We start from the raw sequence: 12609 nt of genomic DNA, 5'->3' as shown, positions 1-12609 counted from the left end.
AAAGGTGAGGTCTCCCACTGTTGAAATCATGCTTTATTACTGTTCATTTGCATCAGGATAGGCTAGAAGAAATGGAGACATTGGCTGGAAATTCCGGCTCTCCACCCCTCCCCCCACCCCCATGCGGGGTTTTCCTGCGGCAGAAGCTATGATCTTCCGATCCCGCCGATGTCAACGACAAGTTACACGGCTCGCCAGCCCCGTCACCAGGGAACCGGCTGCAAGAGGTCGACTGCGGCGGACCGGAAAGATTCTGCTTGGTGGGAAGGGCTGGAAAATTCCGGCCAGTGGGGCAAAAGAATTGCCTAAACTGTCGAATGTATTGACTGCAAATATCAGGCACTGTCAACACTGGAATTCTTCCCTGAAGGCAACAGAAAGCTTTGGGGGGTTTTAAGCAGCCTACTTCTTACAAGAAACTCAAAATAGAAGTCATAAGAGTGAATCTAGATGTCTGCACACACAGTTTAAAAAAGATTCTTACAACAAAACCCAATAAAACATTTTTTGAAAAAAGCTTCTGTGCACGTGGCAGCTACAATGAAAGAGCCCTCACTTTTGAGAAACATCAGAGGCGACAGGAATAGTTCCATTCTCGTGCCTACCCTTAGTGTCTCAGCCTCTGAGATGTGACCAGACTCAACTTAGACACAAGCCTGTACGGGGTTGTCCTCGCCTTTCCATAAATCAAAGATAAATCTCCTGAATACTGCTGCAAGCAAATCAGGAGAAAACCTGTATCTGAAAATAATTGTACTTTGTTTTTAGTTGTTTTTTTCGGATAAAAATATTGGGGATGAATAAATTGTTCAATTGGGAAGTGATGAGGTGTTGAAGCCTAGAGGAGCTAGAGTTAGCAACTGGACAGTAGTGTAATAGTAATCCGAGTGAGATTGTTGTAATATTAATGATGTAACTGAAATTTGAAGTCAGATGACCAAGGAGCTAGGAGCAGGACAGTCTGTGCCCTGTTTACTATGTGCTTACCCTGAGGTCTTTGTAAATAGTTCTTAATGAAAGGTTTGAAGTTAAACTATATCGACTATCTGAAGTCTGTCAAAGGGAAGAAAAGCCTTGTCAAGGTTCGGTAGGTCAAGAAAGCATGGCATGAGTAAAACCTCACTAATGCTTGGCAACAGCACCAAAAGGCATCAAAACATAGATCAGACTATAGTTAGCAACCCTGGCTGTGGGAGATGCCAGAAAGGTTGATCTGACCTGAGGTGACTACACAGGTGCCTGTTCATTTGCTCCTTGACCCTTCTGAGGGGTAAATCATTGGCCATTGAACATTAATCATGTCCAATGGCCCTAACTCACAAAATCTGAAACTCCACAGAGCAAAAGATTAATTAAAGAATCATTTCCAATGCTTCACGAACTGACAACCTACATGTTTCTGCTCAACACACAGACATTAAAATAAGGTATTCATCTTGAAAAAGGTGCCACTTTGTGCACCCCCCTCCCCATTAGGGCAAAATAAAACCTCCCGGAGAAATATTTGGAGCTGCTCTTGAAAGACATGAACTGGAACTCTATTGAAAATAAAATCAATTTACTGTGAAAATAATCATGCAGAAATAATCACCTCAGCTGAAATCTAACTCCTGCAATATCTAATTCAATGAAGAGGAAGCCCTCATTGCAGTTACGTCTCTCGTTTCAAGGAAACAATCACATACAAGGCCAGGTTTTAAAGTATTCGCACCCGCAAAATCAAAGCCTAATGCACTTCATTCTGTTCCAGATTGTAAACTGCAGTTCTAATAAATGCCAGGGTTTTACTCACCTCTACAATAGGAGACAAACTTAGAAAGTGTAAGAGCAACTGGTACAGCCCAGGTTCACGTGAAACCACAGCACAGGTCACCAATTTAAAAGGAAAGGGAATTATTTAAAGCTGGAGATGAAAACTGACAAGTCCGTTTCGAAGGCTATTTATTCAATTACTGCAATGCATTTTTAATCACATAACACTGGATATTATGAATGCACATATTTATCCAGTTGGATTGAAGCACTGTATATCAGCAGAAAAATGCCACTGTTACTGTGTTCATCTTTGTGGAACATGAAAGTACACAGAGTACTGCAGCTATCTTGGAGCTAATACAAGGTTTTCAGTGGCTAAACCTTTTCAGCAAACTAGTACTATTACAGCATGTAACAGTTCATGATGATGAGAGATTATGGCCGTAACACTGATTCAAAACATTTCTATTTATATTGTCATTCATTTGGCTTCAGGTTCTTTCTTGTAACTGTCTCTGAAGTTGAGAGCTGGAACAGGAAAAATCAGAGAATGGTTGAAGCACCAAAGGCAGCCATTCGGCCCGTCATGTTTGTCGTGTTAGGTACACTGATATAACACTGGCTGCAACTGGATGCAGCTTAGATCAGAAAGATACTCCATAACTTGAAGTTAGTTCAATCAGGTTTATTGAACTAATAGCACAATTAGCACAGCTCACTGTGAGTTCGACTCTCTGCTAACTTAAGTGTCGTTACTCTGTCTGACTGAACCAGACTAGCTCTTAGCCACGTGGTGGAGGTGTGAGATTGTAACAACACCCTCAACTGACTCTCTCGATGTTCATCAGTGGAAAGAGGCAGAGTGTGAGTGCCTCGTGTCTTTTAGAGTCAGATCCCACCCCTGAGTGTCCTGCCTGCTTATTGGTCATGTCATGTTCTCTGTGTCCATTAGCTGCTTGTCTGTGCCTGCCTGTATATCATTATGTGTGCGTCTGCATATCATGACAATGTCCTGGCCAGTTCTTTGCAATAGCAACTCAGCTAGTCCCACTCCATTGGCTTTTCCCTGCAGCCCTCCAAATTTCACCTCTTTAGATAATTATCCGATTCTCTTTTGAAAGCCATAATTGAATCTGCCTCGGTCACAATCTCAAGATAGTACATTCCAGATCTTAACCACACACTGTATAATAAAAGTTTTTCTTCTGTCACCTTCAATGACACAAAGCTAGGTGGGAGGGTGAGATGTGAGGAGGATGCAGAGATGTTTCAGTGTGATTGAGACAAGCAGAATGAGTGGGCGAATGCAGTATAATGTGGATAATGTGGGGCTGGTTTAGATCACAGGGGCTGGTTTAGATCACAGGGGCTGGTTTAGATCACAGGGGCTGGTTTAGATGACTCAGCTAAATCGCTGGCTTTGAAAGCAGACCAAGCAGGCCAGCAGCACGGTTCGATTCCCGTACCAGCCTTCCCGGACAGGCGCGGGAATGTGGCGACTAGGGGCTTTTCACAGTAACTTCATTGAAGCCTACTCGTGACAATAAGCGATTTTCATTTTCATAAACGTGAGGTTATCCACTTTGGTACCGAAAACAGGAAGACAGATTATTATCTATATGGTTATAAATGGAGAGGAGAATGTGCAATGAGAACTGGGTGTCTTCCTACACTAATCTCTGACGGCAAACATGCAGCAGGCGGTATAGAAGACAGGTGGTATGTTGGTCTTCATTAAGAGAGGATTCGAGTACAGAAACAGGGCTGACTTGCTGCAATTATATAGGGCCTTGGGGAGGCCGCACTCAGAATATTGTGTGCAGTTTTGGTCTCCTTATCAGAGGACAGATGTTCTTGCTTAGAGGGTAGTGCAGAGAAGGTTTACCAGATTGACACCCGAGATTGCAAGATGGACATATGAGGAGAGATTGAGTCGGTTAGGATTATATTCGCTGGAGTTCAGAAAAAATTGGGGGGGGGGGAATCTCATAGAAACCTATAAAATTCTATACAGGGTAGATGGCGGGGGTGTCCAGAACCAGGGGTCACAGTTTAAGGATGCGGGGTAAACCTTTTAGGACCGAGATGAGAAAAAAGAAGTTCTTCACCCAGAGAGTGGTGAGCATGTGGAATTCATTACTACAGCAAGCAGTTGAGGCCAAAATATTGTATGTTTCAAGGAGGAGTTAGGGGCAGCACGGTAGCATTGTGGATAGCACAATTGCTTCACAGCTCCAGGGTCCCAGGTTCGATTCAGGCTTGGGTCACTGTCTGTGCGGAGTCTGCACATCCTCCCCGTGTGTGCGTGCGTTTCCTCCGGGTGCTCCGGTTTCCTCCCACAGTCCAAAGATGTGCAGGTTAGGTGGATTGGCCATGATTAATTGCCCTTAGTGTCCAAAAATTGCCTTTTGTGTTGGGTGGGGTTGCTGGGTTATGGGGATAGGGTGGAGGTGCTGACCTTGGGTAGGGTGCTCTTTCCAAGAGCTGGTGCAGACTCGATGGGCCAAATGGCCTCCTTCTGCACTGTAGATTCTAAGATATAGATCTTGGGGCTAAAGGGATCAAAGGATATGGGGAGAAAGCGAGAACAGGATATGAAGTTGGGTTGTCAGCCATAACCATACAGAGTGGGCGAGTAGGCTCGAAGGGCCGAACGGCCTCCTCCTGCTCCAATTTTCTTTGTTTCTATGCTTTTTTGCCATTCATCTTACATTGGTGCCCTCTGATTCTCGATCCTTCTCCCAATGGGCACAGTGTCTCCTTACTCTGTCCAAATGTCTCACGAGTTTGAATACCTCCAACAAATCTGCTCTCAACCTTCGCTCCGCCAAGGAGAACAACCCCAAGCTTCTCCAATCTATCAATGCCTTTCCTCATCCCTGGAACCATTCTCTAAATCTTCGGCATGCTCTCAATGCCTTCACATCTTTCCCAAAGTGCGATGCCCACAACTGTTCAGAATATTCCAGATGAGGCCAAATCAGTGTTATACAAAAAATTTATCACAACTTACTTGCGTTATCTCTTAATTTAATGAAGTCCACCACACGGCTAACCAATTTCTGAACCTGCCCCGACTCTCCAATATTTGGTGCACTTAGATCCCCAACTCCCTCTGCACCTGCTCCCTTTTAGAATTGTCTCCTGTAATTAATATTGTCACTCCTTGGGCGAGATTATACGACGGCGTCAACGTGCCCCCAGGATCAGCGATCCAGCGTCTCACAGGGGTCCAGCACATCACTGGAGCGACTCACGCAGCTCCAGCTGCCGATACCGGTGTCAAATGGGCGCCGCGGGTCTGCGCATTCGCGCTACGGTTGGCGCGAATTCACGAATGCGCATTACAACCAGCGCGAACTCGCGCATGTGTGCTAGTTGCAGTCACCGCGCCGGCCCCAACGCAACATGGTGGAGAGCTACAGGGGCCCGGTGCGGAGGAACATAGGCCCCCACCAGGACAAGCCGGCCCGACGATCGGTAGGCCCCGATCGTGGGCCAGGCCTCGGTGGAGGCCCCCCCCCCCCCAAAGGGTCGGATCCACCCTCCCCACCACCAGACCGGCCCCGCAGGTTGAACGGCGAGTTTCTGCCGGGTAGGACCACACATGAATGGCGCCGGAAGGACTCGGCGGCCACTGGGCTCATCGCGCACGGAGAATTGCCGGTGGGGGCCGCATAGAACGGCCCCGACTGGCGCCTTGCCGACTGTGCTGGCGCCAATAGCCCCGATTCTCCGGTGAACGGAGAATCGTCAGAGCGGCATCGCGTGAATCGCACCACCCCCCTTCCCACCCGCCGATTCTCCGACCCGGCCAGGGGTTGGAGAATCCCACCCCTTGTTTTTCCTACCAATATGTATATTCTGTACTTCTCTGCACATTACTATATGTCAATAAAAGCAGTAGTCCTGGTCCCAACATCAGAGGAAACCCTCTGTGTACCTGCCTCCAGCCCGAGAAATTATTGTTCACCCCACTCTCCATTTCCTGCCATTCAGCCAACTTCATATTAATGTTGCAACAAACCTGTGGGGTGGCACTTTTATCAAAATCTATTGAAAGTCCATGTAAACTGATTGAACAACATTACTTTCATCAAAAAACTAAGTTAGCTAAACACAATTTGCTTTTAGTAAATCTCTGCAAACTTTTCTCAGTTAGACCTCCATTTGTTCAAGTGACTAACTGATTTTGTCCTGGAATATGGTTTCCAAATGTTTTCCTACCACTGAAGGTTAAACTGACTGATCTGTAGTTGTTAGGCTTACCCTTGCATCTTTTTTTGAACAAAGGAGTTTAACATTTGCAGAAAGCGCTGAAACGCTGAGATCACCGACCAGAAACAATTTCTATCTCCACAGATTATGCCTGACCTCCTGAGCATGTGCAGCATTTTTGGATTTCCAGCCTCCACAGTATTTTGCTGTTGTGTCAACAGGTGCAATTTGCCCGTCCCCTGGTACCGCCCCTGTATCCAAGGAAGATTGGAAAATTATGGCCAGTGCCTCTGCAAATTTCCAACCTTACTTCCCATGGTATGCTCAGACACATCTCATCCAGTTCTGGTGACTGATCAACTTTTAAATGTAGTCTCTCTCTCTCTCTCTTTCTTTGGGTAACATGTCCGAAGAGGGTGTTGGTGACTATGGACCTCCATTTTAATCTAGCTCTTGGGCAGTGTGGATCATCTTTGTTGATGGTATATTCATCCAGTTTGCAAGGTTCTTTAAAAACATCATTCTTGTCCACCTCAATCTCTTGTACCATTGATCTTTTTCACCAGCATCAGACTTTCCAAATCATAATTTCTTATTATGTGCCCAATAAATTCCAACTGTCACTTCCTTGATCTTTCTAATACTACCTCTAAATTTTTACCTGGTCCAGTGTCTCAACTGCCTTCGCTTTCATTATGATTTTTGCAGCATCGACTTTCTTGGTAAATGCAGATACAAACCCAAAGTGCTCATTTATGACCTCAGTCGTACCCTCTACCTCCATGCTTAAATCCTCCCCTTTTTTGTACCTAAATCATCCTCACTAGAAGAGATTCCCTCTTCTGTTGGTTGCCAATCTCCTCTCATACTCTCTCTTTACTTCTTGTTTCACTTTGAATTTTGTTGTTACTTACATTTTCAAGCTGTCCATCTCTTACGTGATCCAGGGAGTTCTGGCTTAATTTATTTTTAATTTTTCCATGGGATATGGGCGTCGTTTGTTGCCCATCCCTAATTGCCCTTGAACTGTGTCTTGCTCAGCCATTGCAAAGGGCATTTAAGAGCCAACCACTTTGCTGCGGATTTGGAGTCAAACAAAGGCCAATTAGTGAACCAGGTAGGTTTTTAAAAATAAATTTAGAGTACCCAATTTATTTATTCCAATTAAGGGGCAATTTAGCGTGTCCAATCCACCTACCCTGCACATGGGTTGTGGGGTGAAATCCACACAAACACAGGGAGAATGTGCAAACTCCACACGGACAGTGACCCAGAGCCGGGATCGAACCTGGGACCTCGGCACCGTGAGGCAGCAATGCTAACAACTGCGCCACGTACTGCCCCAGGTAGGTTTTTACGACAATCGATAAGAGTCATCATTAGACTTTCAATTCTAGATTTTTAACTGATTTCAAATTCCCACATTTGCTGTGATGGAATTTGAACCCAAGTCCTACCCGTTGACCTGGGGCTCGATTCAGGTCCAGTGACAATATCACGAGGCCACTGCCTTCCCGTTCTCTCTTGTGAGAATGTACCTAGTCTGTACTTGCTGCCACCCCATCTCCGTTATTTCCTTCCTGAACTTCTTTGTATTTATTACCAAGCCCTGCCCCTTTCTGAGCCAGGTCTCCGCTATCGCTACAACATATTCCGCAATCTGTGCCTGCAGCTTTTCAACCTTTTTTAAGCAGACTTGCTGCAGGCATATATACTCTAAACCTAAGTTAGACCTTATTGCATTTCCTTTTATTATTTTAATTATTCATGGGAATCCCAGCAAATGCTAGGCCAGCATTTATTGCCCTTGAGAAGGTGGTGGTGATGAGCTACCTTCTTGAACCTCGGCAGCCCCTATGGTATAGATTTTCTACAATTGAATGTCTTGCGAGGCCCTTAAGAGTCTACCACATAGCTGTGGGCCTGGACTCACATGTAGGCCTGTCAGACCAGGTATGGGTAGCACATTAGTGAACCATATGGGTTTTTACAGCATATTGGCAATGGTTTCATTTTTAGTATTCCAGCATCTTCCATGATGGGATTCAAACCCAGGCCCCCAGATCATTACCCTGGGACTCTGGATTACTTGTCCATGATAATACCACCACCCCATTGTCTCCCTTCGTCAGTGCTATCTGTTTCTCCCTACCTTTTGTGCAGAAAGACAGTACAAAACATGAAAATCAAACAAATGGGTTTCTATTTTTGTTGGTTCTGTCCATTTGATGTTGCATAGAAACAGAGCAGAATTAAATACAGGAAAATTACATTACCCGGTATCCAAGCAGGAGGTAAAAATAAATCTTGTAAGATGTTCCCTGAAAGCATCAGAATCCCTCTAAAATATTTACAAATCCTTACAGGCCATGCTTAGCTCAGGATGTTGCACTAAAGAGACAGAAAGTCTCACCATGCTGTACTCTGCACCAATTTTACATGGCAATTCGTACCCAGTTCCTCAAAGCACTGAACTGAAAAACAAGGTTCAACTGCCTTCTGGTTTAATAGCTTTTTAAAATAAAAATCACAGAAAAATCTTTTCATGATGTAAAAACTGAATATATAGTGACAAGTTCAGGATATCCCTGAAACTTTGAAGTCAATTCTTTTTTTAAATTTTTATCTTTAAAAATTTAACGCACTCAATTATTTTTTTCCAATTAAGGGGCAATTTTAGTGTGGCCAATCCACCTATCCTGCACATCTTTTGGGTTGTAGGGGTGAAACCCACACAGACATGGGGAGAATGTGCAAACTCCACACAGTGACCCAGGGCCGGGATTCGAACCCGGGTCCTCAGCGCCGTAGGCAACAATGCTAACCACTGTGCCACCATGCTGCCCTTGAAGTCAATTCTTGTAATGTGAGGTCGACTTTCGGTGGCGGCCATGGTGCGAGTGGTCGCACACAGGGCAGCTCCCGCTTGAAGGCGTGGAAAATAACTCTTTACCCAAAATCGGGTGTAACTTCAATGGAAAAGTGTAACTGAAGGTCAGAGGAGAGGTTCCCCTTGGGAGTGGCATGTCTGCTGGTTACCAAACCCGGCAGAAGGTGGAGGACTTGGAAGGATTTATAACAGCAAACGGGATTATTATTTAAATGATAAAATATTAAAACGTGCTGCTGTGCAGAGAGACCAGGGTGTGCTCATGCATGAGTCACAAAAAGTTGGTTTACAGGTGCAACAGGTGATTAAGAAAGCGAATGGAATTTTGTCCTTCATTGCTAGAGGGATGGAGTTTAAGACTAGGGAGGTTATGCTGCAATTGTATAAGGTGTTAGTGAGGCCACACCTGGAGTATTGTGTTCAGTTTTGGTCTCCTTACCTGAGAAAGGACGTACTGGTGCAGGAGGGTGTGCAGAGGAGATTCACTAGGTTAATCCCAGACCTGAAGGGGTTGGATTACGAGGAGAGGTTGAGTAGACTGGGATTGTACTCGTTGGAATTTAGAAGGATGAGGGGGGTTCTTATAGAAACATATAAAATTATGAAGGGAATAGATGCAGGCAGGTTGTTTCCACTGGCGGGTGAAAGCAGAACTTGGGGGGCATAGCCTCAAAATAAGGGGAAGTAGATTTAGGTCTGAGTTTAGCAGGAACTTCTTCACCCAAAGGGTTGTGAATCTATGGAATTCCTTGCCCAGTGAAGCAGTTCAGGCTCCTTCATTAAAATGGTTTTCAGATAAGGATAGGTAGTTTTTTGAAGAATAAAGGGAGTAAGGGTTAAGGTGTTCAGGCCGGAAAGTGGAGCTGAGTCCACAAAAGATCAGCCATGATCTTGTTGAATGGTGGAGCAGGCTCGAGGGGCCATATGGCCTATTCCTGCTCCTAGTTCTTATGTTCTTATGAGACCTGTGGCGCAGCAGCCAGTGGGAGGATGGCGAGGGGGAAGGGGCAGTGAAGTAGGAAAGTCACAGTTGGAACCCAGTTGATGGCTTTCATCAAGGAAGAGTTCCACCAGCAGAGGAAGGAGATGCAAGAGGATCAATCAAAGGCCATTGAAGTGGCTGTGGCACACCTGAAGGGCTCGATGGAGAGGGTGGAAAAATGTTTGGAGGCACAGAGGTCGCAGATCCAAGAAATTGAGAGAATGATGTCAGAACACAGCGATAGAGTGGTATCACTGGAGGCAGAGCTCCGCTGAGAGCAATGGTGGAGGAGCAGGAAAACAGGTCAAGAATCTGCGAATAGTTGGCCTGCCTGAAGGAGTGGAAGGTGCGAATGCCACGAGGTACGTTTCGAGGGCGCTGGTGGGGCTAATGGCGGAGGGGATATTGGACAAGGCCCTTGAGATGGACAGAGTGCACAGGTCTCTGAGGCAGAAGTCAACAGCTGGGGAGCCGCTGAGGGCAGTGATCATGAAATTCCGCAGTGGACCTTTTTTCTGTTGGGTCAACAAAGGGTAGCAGGAGTGGAACGTTTCTAAGGGGATGGCTGTCCCCAGTCCCCTCCTGCTGCCAGAGGTTGCGTCTTTTCTTTTTGTTTGTCTTTGGGGGAGGTGACCTGCGGTTCGAGATGAGTCTTTGTTTGGGTGGGGGAGGGGGAGGTACATGGGGAGCCTTCTTCACAGAACAGAGACGCGAGGGTGGGGAGTTGGTTTGAGGGGCATTTGGGCAAGAGTTTCCATGCTGGCAGGTAATGCTGGTGAACAGGAGGTCGGGGAGAAGGCTGAGAGAGGTGGCCATTGTGTTGGGGGCTGCAAGGCAGTGAGGGGGGAGATGAATCGTAGTGAGGTTAGAGAAGAAACATGGTCGGGGCGGAGAAAGGGGCCACCTTGGATGGGCCAGGCACAGGGTGAAATTAACGGGGGTAGAGCCGAAAGGGGAGGATGGCGAATGGTAGAGGGGAATGGAGGCGCAAGCCCTCAGTATGGCTGATCACATGGAACGTGCAAGGGCTCAATGTACCGGTGAAAAGATCTTGGGTCTTTGAGCATCTCAGGAGTTTAAACGTGGAGGTGGTCTTTCAGCAGGAGCCGCAACTCCGCGTAAAGGATCAGATTAGGCTAAGAAAGGATATGGGTGGGTCAGGTTTTCCGCTCGGGGTTTTATCAGTCGCGGGGAGGAGCCATTTTGATGAGCATGAAAACGGTGTTTGTGAGCACGAAGGAAGTGAGGGAATCGGGTGGGTAATATGTGATTGTGAGTGGGGTAGTTAAGGGGACGGCAGTGCCATTGATGAATGTGTATGCACAGAATTGGGACAATGTAGGTTTTCTGGGGGGGTTGCTGGCAGCGATTCCAGACTTGGCCACGCACCAGTTGATTATGGGAGGAGATTTCAATTGTGTCCTAGAGTCGAGGGTAGATAGATCGAGCCCCAGGTCAATGGGTAGGATACGAATGGCAAAGGAGCTGAGTGGGTTTATGGAAAAAATGGGTATTGTCAGAATATACACACAGGTGTATGATGGTGCACAGACAGGCAGTGATTGACACACAGGATGATCAATGAACACACAGAATACAGCAGCCAATCACCAGACAGGACACGACCACTATAAAGCCAGAGGGCACTAGTTTTCCCGCTCTCTTTGGATCCAGCCTCTGAGACAGTCAGAGCCCGTGAGCAACAACTAGAACATACACCATGTGGTAGTAAGATAGTCTGGTCAGGTTAGCCTCAGGTCTCCAGTCAACTCAGCATAGTGACAACCCACAGTTAAAGTATGTATGATAGTTAAGAGTTCAATAAAATCGAGTTTCATTTCTTCAAGTGTTGGAAGCCTGTCTCTCACTGCTACAGCAAACGCAGTCCTCGCAGACACAGCTTACCCAACACATCAGGTATGGTGACCCGTGGCACTTCAAGAGCCCAGGGGGAAGGGGATATTCCTTTTTCTCACATATTTATAGTGTGTATTCAAGAATCAACTTTTTTGTGATGAGCCAGGAGGTTTTGGTTGGGGTGGAGGGTCAGAGTACACGAGGATAGTAATCTCAGACCATGCGGCCCACTGGCTGGAGATTTGGTTTAGATTGGGATGGGAGCAGAGCTCGATTCAGGGTTGTTGGCAGACAGAGGGTTTGGGGATTAAAGTGCAGGCTGTGATTAGTGATTATGTAAAATTGAACCGAATCGGGGAGGTGGCGTTGCTATGTTTTGAGAAGCACTAAAAGCGGTGGTCCGGGGGAAGATTCCCTCATTCATGTGGATAGGGAAAGGAGGGAGAAATATGAAAGGTTAATGAACAAGATAGTTGAGGTAGATAGGGAATACTCAAGGGTGCCCACCACGGAGGGATCGGTGAGGAGGAAAAAGTTGCAGGGGCAGTTCGATAGGTTGACGACAGCGAGGGCGGTAGGACAGCTGCTTGGCGGTGGTTACGACAGATCAAACAGGTTTCATAAAGGGCAAGCAGCTTTTTAGTAATACAAGGAGGCTGGTAAATGTGATCATGACCCCATCGAGAGCCCAGGTACCAGAGGTAGTAGTGTCCATGGATGCGGGGAAGGCATTTGACCGGGTGGAGTGCCGGTACCTGTTTAAGGTCCTGGGAAGGTTGGGGGTTTGGGCTGAAGTTTGTGGCATGTGTGCGCCTGAGTGTACGGACCAACGATATGGGCTCACGAAACTTTGAACTTCACAGGGGAGCAAGGCAGGGGTGCAGGGTTACAGACCACAGTAAAGGTC

The 12609-nt window shown here is 46.5% G+C and overlaps 1 protein-coding gene across 3 annotated transcripts in view; it reads right to left on the bottom strand.

Annotated features, from left to right (window-relative positions):
* LOC119953886 (protein HEG-like) overlaps nucleotides 1–12609 on the bottom strand; it is a 127539-nt gene that overhangs the window by 90127 nt on the left and 24803 nt on the right. Inside the window, exon 1 of one of the 3 annotated variants that reach the window (XM_038778513.1) lies at nucleotides 1793–1865. The exons of the other annotated variants lie outside the window; for them this stretch is intronic. The gene's annotated coding sequence lies outside the window, so the exon portion shown is untranslated. Of the gene's footprint in view, nucleotides 1–1792; nucleotides 1866–12609 lie in introns of those variants that run through there. 3 annotated transcript variants of the gene reach the window in all.

Source organism: Scyliorhinus canicula, chromosome 19 (genome assembly GCF_902713615.1).
Source record: "Scyliorhinus canicula chromosome 19, sScyCan1.1, whole genome shotgun sequence".
NCBI lineage: Eukaryota > Metazoa > Chordata > Chondrichthyes > Carcharhiniformes > Scyliorhinidae > Scyliorhinus > Scyliorhinus canicula.
This window is presented reverse-complemented; position numbering and strand designations above follow the sequence as displayed.